Raw genomic sequence first — 8,396 nt, forward strand, 5'->3', positions numbered from 1 at the left:
CCCGGCTGATTTTTTGATTTATTGTAGAGATGAGGTCTCGCTACCCAGGCGGGTCTTGAACCTGCGGGCTCAGGCAATCCACTCACCTCAGCCTCCCAAAGGCGCGGGATTACAGGCTGAGCCACCGAGCCCGGCTTGCATTTCTATACAGCAACAGCGAGCAGGCTGAGAACCAAATAAAAAACACAATCCCATTCACAATTGCCACACAAAAAATTGAAACACCTTGGCATCCATCTGACCAGAGAAGTGAAAGATCTATACAATGAGAACTACAAAATGCTGCTAAAAGAAATCAAGGATGACACAAACAAATGGAAAAACATTCCATACTCATGAATTGGAAGAATCAATATTGTCACAATGTTCATCCTATCTAAGTCAATCTACAGATTCAGTGTAATACTTATCAAATTGGTAACAGCATTTTTCACAGACCTAGAAAAGACAATACAGAAATTCATAGGGGAGCAAAAAAGAGCACAGATAGCTAAAGCAATCCTCAGCAAAAGGAACAAAGCAGGAGGTTTCACACGTCCAGACTTTAAACTTTATTACAAGGCAACAGAAACCAAGAAGGCATGGTATCATGACAAGAATAGGGACATAGACGAATGGAACAGGGCAGAGATTCCAGAAGTAAAAACAACTCATCTTTGTCAAAACCATCAGTAAAATCACTTGGTAAGTGAAACCATATTTAGCAAATGGTGCTGGAAAACTGGCTAGTCACATGCAGAAGAATGAAACTGGACTCCTATCATCATATACAAAAATCAACTAAAAATGGAGCAAAGGCTTAAATGTAAAACCCCAAAGTGTAAGAATTATAGAAAAAACAGGGAAGGCCCTTATAGACAACAGTGTAGGCAATGAATTCATGACCAAGTCCCCAAAAGTAAATGCAACAAAAACTAAGATATACAGAAAGAACATTATCAAACTAGAAAAGCATTTCAAACAAGAAAAGCATTTGAGTGGCAAAGAAAATCATCAAGAGAGTAAAGAGACAACTCATGGATTGAGAAAAAATATTTGCAATCTATGTATCAGACAAAGGGCTAACATTCAAGATCTACAAGAAACTCAAATTAACCAAAAGTGGCGGGGGGGGGGGGGGTGATAAACAGCTCCATTAAAAAGCAGGCAATCTCTGTACTGTTCCACTGATTTATATGCCTACTCCTATGCCAATACCATGTCTTCTTGGTTATTGTAGCCTTGTAATAAAGTTTAAAGTCTGGAAGAGTGATACCTCCTGCGTTGTTTCTTTGGCTAAGAATTGTGTGGCTACTTGTGCACTTTTTTTATTTCCACATGAATGTCTGTATTGTTGTTTACAGATCTGTAAAAAATATTGGCAACCTGATATGTATTGCATTGAATCTGTAGATTGCCTTGAGTAGGATGGACAGCTTCCAATCCATGAACATGGAATGTTTTTACATTTGTTTATGCCATCCTTGATTTCTTTGAGCAGTGTTTTGTAGTTCTTATTGTAAAGGTCTTTCACTTCTCTGGTTAGATGGGTGTCAAGGTATTTCACTTTTTTTGTGTGGCTATTGTGAATGGAATTGTGTTTTTTATTTGATTATTTGTCTCCTTGGTTCTGGTGTGTAGAAATGTGGCTGTCTTTTGCACATTTATTTTTTAATTCAAGACTTTACCAAAGTCATTTGTTAGTCTGAGGAGGCTTTTTGACAGACTCCTTAGGGTTTTCTAGGTATAGAATCATATCATCCATAAAGAGTGATATCTTCACTTTCTTTTTTCCTCTTTGGATACTCCCGATTTCCTTCTCTTGCCTGCTTACTTTGGCTAGGATTTCCAGTACTATGTTGAAAAAAAGGGGTGAGAGTGGGCAAGAGAAAAAAGACAAAACACAGGATGGAAAAAAATTTGCAGATTTTGCATTTGACAAAAACCTAACATCCAAGCTGTACAAGGAACTCAAATGAAGTGAAAGGAAAAAAATTTTTAAAAGCAACCCCTTAAAAAGCAAAGGACATGAACAGACACTTCTCAAAAGATGATATACAAGCAGACAATAGACAAATGAAAAAATGCTCAGCCTCACTAATCATCAGAGAATTGCAGATCAAAACTTCAGTGAGATACCACCAAACTCTGATAAGAATGGCTATCATTTATCTGTCAAAAAACAACAGGTGCTGGCATAGCTGCAGAGAAAAGGGAACACTTCTACACTGTTGGTGGGAATGTAAGATAGTTCAATCTCACTATTTTTTGGAAAATAGTGTGGCGATTTCTCAAATAACTAAAAATTGAGCTTCCATATGATCCAGCAATTCCTCTCCTGGAAGTATACCCAGAGGAACATAAATCACTCCTTAGAAAAGACATCTGCACCTGCATGTTTGTTGCAGCTCTATTCACAATAGCAAAAACATGGAACTAACTCAGATGCCCATTGAAAGTGGACTGCAATGACTCAAGCCTGTAGTCCCAGCACTTTGGGAGGCCGAGACAAGATGATTGCCTGAGCCCGTGAGTTCAAGACAAGCCTGGACAACATGGTGAAATCTCGTTTTTACAACAACAAAAAAATTTAAAATATTAGCCAGGCGTGTTAGCGCGCAACTGTAATTCTGACTACGTGGAAGGTTGAGGTAGAAGGATCTTCTGCACCAAGCAGGTGGAGGCTGTAGTAGCCATAAGTGTGCTGCTGCACCCTCACCTGGGTAATGGAGTGAAACTCCAATTAAAAGAAAAGAAAGTGGGTTGGAATCCGTGTTGTCTCCCTGTATATTAACTACATGTAGTCTCTTGAAGCCTCAGTTTTTTCACTTGCAAAATAGGGTTATGCCATTGCCTTTGGAGTCATTATAACATTTATTTTATAACATTATTTTATGTTATAATTATATATTATTATTATATGTTACCTATAATCTAATCTAATATTATATTGTACACAATGTTATATTGTATTGCATATTATATTTAAACTAGCTAGCCAGTGCTTGCCAATAGTGATGCTCAAAGTGGTTAGCTATTATTGTCATCAATAATTGAAGTCGTTCCTTGTAAGTTTACTTGCAGATCTCTCTCTCCTCAGTACTTCTCTACTCTTAGTTTTGAGAAGACTGCAAAGAGGAAAGGAAAAGTGAGCTTCTCTTTTCCCATTGTTACCCTCCGTCGTCTTCTTGTTGTCCTGCTGTTGCAGACAGAGATTTGAGAGCCTCTTCCAGGAGCTGAGGAGAGCCAGCTTCACACCGTCTCTCTATTCAGTGTGATACAAAAAGCTGAGATCAGGATGATATAAAAGCAACAAAGAACATACAGTCCCTCATTTCCTATCCCGCTTCAGAGCAAATGTGAGAAAAGATGTTATGATGTGATGCTTTAAAGGAAGGATGCCTCAGATAATCAGTCACCAATGGGGAGGAACTAAAGCAAAACCTGCTGAGCCGTGAGCATGTCCTGCTTCTCTTAGGCACTGCTGGGGTGATGTATTGTCCTTCCTTACTCCTGACAAAGAGAACTATTTGGTGCTAGTGTTGAGCTAGGAATATGATAGATACCTTTAATTATATGATAATCAGAGATGAACTAATTAGGTGCTACTTGATAACTAACCAGTTGCAACATTCATAAAACGGATTCTCATTTCCTCCTTACGTCAATTTAACAGATGGTGCCTGGTGTTCGAAGAGAGAACTTGTAGGCAGCACAGGAAGTGTGATTATGGTTGAAGGATCAGATATTTGGTGCAGGCATTAGGGAGCCAACAAGACTATGATGCTGGGAAACACAAATGATTTACCATTGGATTTAATCTACTGAAAAAAATTCAGGCAAGCCAAAATGTCATCAATAACACTGAAATTCCTCAGCACCACCTGTCTGTAACATTAAACAAAACCCAGGAGACTCTGGGAGAAAGAAAATGGGAAATTTAATGATAAACTTAACCTGAGTAACTTGATAAACGTTGCCTTTGTGGTTACTCATTAGCAGCAAGTCTCTAAAACGACAAAGAAGCCTGCAGTGTGTTTTCCCCTGTGACAGGGTTTGCTCACTCTGGACATGGTTGCCCAGCACATATACAAGTCAACTTTCTTTCCCTTGTAGAGTTCTTTGGAAAACTAGTTTTAATCACTTATTAACTCAGCTTCACGCCTCTCCTTTCCCTGGACCAGGTTTTCTATAAGTAATTCAAGTTTAAAAGGTACCAAAATCTAACTATGAATTTATATACTAATCTGTATAGAGGTTCTCTTTCACAAACATCCACTGAGCCACTGCAGTGAACCAGACACTGCACTAGGCACTAAGTATAAACGTTATATTTTGGTCGGGTTCGGTGGCTTAGCTTGTAATCCCGCACTTTGGGAGGGCGAGGTGAGTGGATTGCCTGAGCCCGCGGGTTCGAGACCCACCTGGGCAACTTGGCAAGACCTCATCTCTACAATAAAAATAAAAAAAATTACCCAGGTGTGGTAGTGCGTGCTTGTAGTTCCAGCTACTTGGAAGGCTGAGGCAGAAGGATCGCCGGAGTCCAGCAGGTTGAGGCTGCGGTGGTCGGGAGTGGCCACTGCACTCCAGTCTGGGTGACAGAGTGAGACTCCAACTAAAAAAAAATAAAAATAAAAGTAAATAAATAAATAAATAAAATAAAGTTATATTTTGCTAAAAAGAAAGTACCATTATTTCTTTTAAAAAATGCTATGATTTTATGAGTCAGTAAAGCAAAAACAAAACCTATTTCATCATTGACTTTTCAAGTTTGGTTAATTCTTTTTCACTAACAAACTTATCTGGTAGTTTGAAAAAAATTGGCACAAGGAGCCTTTGATGAGCTTGTATCAGTTTTTATTTAGAATGAACTAGCCTTTGAATTAGCAGGAAAAATTCAAAATAATTATAAAATAAAGACTCATTTTTGTCACCTCTTCTTAATTGTTTCATCATAAGAAAGTGTTTTTTTTTTTTTTGGATATATAGAATAATTTAGAAACAAATAAGCATGCAATTACCTAATTGAATAAATATAGAAAAATTATTTTCAATCTCTAATATATGTAGCATAATGATTTTTTTTTAGCACGGATGAATTAATGTGTTTAAAAAATAAGAATTTACTAAGCAGCCATAATATTCCAGAAGTACTGGGTATGTATAAACAGAGGTAACCTCAAAATGTCATAAGGGAGCCGGGTTCGGTAGCTCAGCCTGTAATCCCGCGTCTTTGAGAGGCTGAGGTGAGTGGATTGCCTGAGCCCGCGGGTTCGAGACCCGCCTGGGCAGCGAGACCTCATCTCTACAATAAATAAAAAAATCAGCTGGGCGTGGTAGCGCATGCCTGTAATTTCGGCTACTCGGAAGGCTGAGGGGGAAGGATCACCGGAGCCCAACAGGTCGAGGCTGCGGTGACCGGGAGTGGCCACTGCACTCCAGTCTGGGCGACAGAGTGATACTCCAACTCAAAAAAAAAAAAAATAAAAGTCATAAGGGTTTTGGCTCTTTGATTGATTAAGAAGCATTTAAATACCTTTTGTATCAATGGAGCTGTATTAATGAAGATTATTTTTAATACATAGCACACTTGGTGTGGCCATTGAGAGTAACTGCTAGATATAGAACTCTCTAACTCCTTAACCATGGGAGGATCACAACAGTGCAGGGTCACTGGTGAGTCAAGGAAATGACTTGATCTAAGTGAGGCTCAGTCTTTTCACTTAAAACACAAAAAGTTTAATAATCTATAAAGATATTTAATAGAATAATGTTAGAATTTCATGTGTAAGATCTATGTTGGATTTTGGGGGATGCCATCGTGTTTTTAATGAATATAAGCCTTGAATCACCAACAAAGTACTTACTAATTGATTTAAAATCTAAAAAGAAGAAAAAGAAACCTCAAAATCTCTTAGGCATGAAACCATGAACATGAGATGAAAGGAGGCAAGGAATACAACTATGGGGATGATATCTCAGGAGGTAGGCATCCTTTTCATTTAAACTATATTTACCCATCTTCATGAATACATCTGGCCTGCAAAAAAAAAAAAAAAAAACGGGAAATTTGGTGTTTTTGATCCCATCTGCTGAAAATTGGCCTTTCCATTTTTCTTCATAAATCTTTGGTCTCTTTCTAGTTTTCTCCATTTTCTTATTTCAGCTTATCTTTTGGCATTCTGTTCATAACTTGGACCTGATAAGAGGTTTTGCTTCTCCCACTTTTGCCTCAACATTATCCCTTTAATACAGTGTTTTCATGATCATCTTGCTCCAATCCACTCTGCAGATGTCCCCAAGTAACTGACCCTCATGCCTTCCTTTCCAGGTAAAAATGCTGGCCACCTTCATTCACTTGGCTGGCCCTCTGGACCTTTGGGATCACTGATCAGTTCAAAACAGCCATAACTTCTTTGGTGAGAAGGAGCATGAAGAGGTAGATCTTTCTCCAAAAGAGGATTGCATTTCATTTCAGATGCTGCCATAAGTACATGATAGGTGAAGAATTTGAGAGCACTTGCCTTGAGTACAGTTATGATGATCTTCCACTCATTGCCTTCCATTGCTTTCACATTGCCTTCCATTTTTGACATTGACTTTTGATTTTTGAACATTTGTTTGACATTGTAATCCTCACAGAAAAATTACATGAAGTCAATCATGTCTGATGGAGTAATTGTAATGCATATGCATTAAATTAAAAAGAACATATGTGCAAGAGAAATGTATCATTGTATTATTGAGTAGCCTTTTAGAGTGTTTTGATCTAAGGAAAGAGTTTTGAACTAAAAAAAGGAAATATAATCTTGGCTCTATATTCACTTAATATGAAACATTAAATTGCTCAATAAACCTTTCTCTTTTTTTCTTAAAGAGAAACTTCTTTTTGATGTTATTTTCAGCTTGAAAATTATATTATTTTAAATATGATATACTCATGTTTTCTGGAAGTTAAACTACAAGATTATATTTTATATACAAAGATTCCTGAGGATTAAAAGACATTTATACTAGAAACAAGTAAGCAAAACTTTTTCTTTTGTTACATGAACTATAAAGAAAAATTATTTAAGAAAATTAGTTTAAAAATCTGGTTGCACAAGTTGATTTGAAAATTGAGTGGTCGTACGATATTCAAATATGCCAATTATGTAAATCTTTGACCATGCTAGTAACTTTTTATTACTTACTCATCAATCCCAGGAAAAACCTGATGTCTGTTTGTACAATGTTCTGTTCTACTTTCTGCCCTTCCAAGTGAGAGAGGTTATTTTGAAGCCTCCATAGATGAACCTTTAAACTGAATGCAAGCTGTCCTCAAGGACATTGTAAGAAAATTCATTCTAAATCATGACTAGTCCAGGCCAGTCTTTTTCAAAGGTAAGGTTTCTGGTTAGGACAGATTATAGGGTTGGTCTAAACCTCTGTCTGGTAACAATTAGAAACTCTGGACAAAATTAAAGAAAAAAAAAATTGAGTACCTTTGAGTTCAAATCTAAAACGTCAGAAACTGGAAGGGATTTGACACTTGAAAAATGGGACCTGAACTGGGCAAGATCCATAATTATACCTCATTTTGCCAGAGGAATTGTAGTGATTTTCTGTACATATCCTATACTTCTCCTTCCATGTTTCTTGGATCTTGTTATTCACCAGGAAGATCCTCATTACTTGCAGCTTATTCACATTACTCTTACTCTTTCAAACCTGGCTACTGGCTGAGTTACTTGGTAAATGTTTTCTTGACCTTGCATAACTTCAGTGAACTGTCATTTCTTTGATTTTCTAATGGCCTTAATGTACATGCCACTCACGTATTTTTTTCCATGTGCAATTCTTGTTTTATTATCCTTCAGGAAAAAGCAATCATACTTTTCCTAGAATCAAATGTCTCTAAATAGTGTCTCTTCACTTCCAACTGCACTGTTTTTGACCAACCCCATCTCATTTTTGAGAGACTTACCTCCTTTAATCATGCTGGATTTTCAAGTGAGGTATACCTGGGACTAACCTCTGGTTCTGATTCTTGTTTCAGTTCTTACCTTAATGCAATCTCTATGAGTTTCACTATTTTCAATCGTAAAATGAGAGTGATGATAGTAACTGCCTTTCAGGGTTGTGAGGAGGCTCAATTGAGACAACTAGTTTAAAATGCCTGGTACTAAGTATATATTATAGGCTCAGCTTCACCTTATTCCCTATGTGCTGGTAACATGGCCTTCTTTCATATCTTGGTATGTTCTTACTATAGAACCATTGTAGAATATTTCAGTCCAGAATGTATTTTTACTCCTACCTATAATATTGTTAATGTATGTTCATCCTTCATTTTAGGATAATTTTCTTAAAGAAGCTTTCCTGATTCCTTTCTCTAGCCCCTAATCTATCTTAGACTTTGTTATGTTCTATAGGCG

At 37.2% G+C, this 8,396-nt stretch overlaps 1 pseudogene; it reads right to left on the reverse strand.

Annotated features, from left to right (window-relative positions):
* The window catches only part of LOC103263760, a 99,804-nt pseudogene extending 93,238 nt beyond the window's left edge, over positions 1-6,566 (reverse strand).
* Positions 6,567-8,396: the final 1,830 nt, after the last annotated feature.

The sequence above is a fragment of the Carlito syrichta genome, unplaced genomic scaffold, assembly GCF_000164805.1.
Source record: "Carlito syrichta isolate Samal-C Ts95f unplaced genomic scaffold, Tarsius_syrichta-2.0.1 Scaffold94736, whole genome shotgun sequence".
Classification (NCBI taxonomy): domain Eukaryota; kingdom Metazoa; phylum Chordata; class Mammalia; order Primates; family Tarsiidae; genus Carlito; species Carlito syrichta.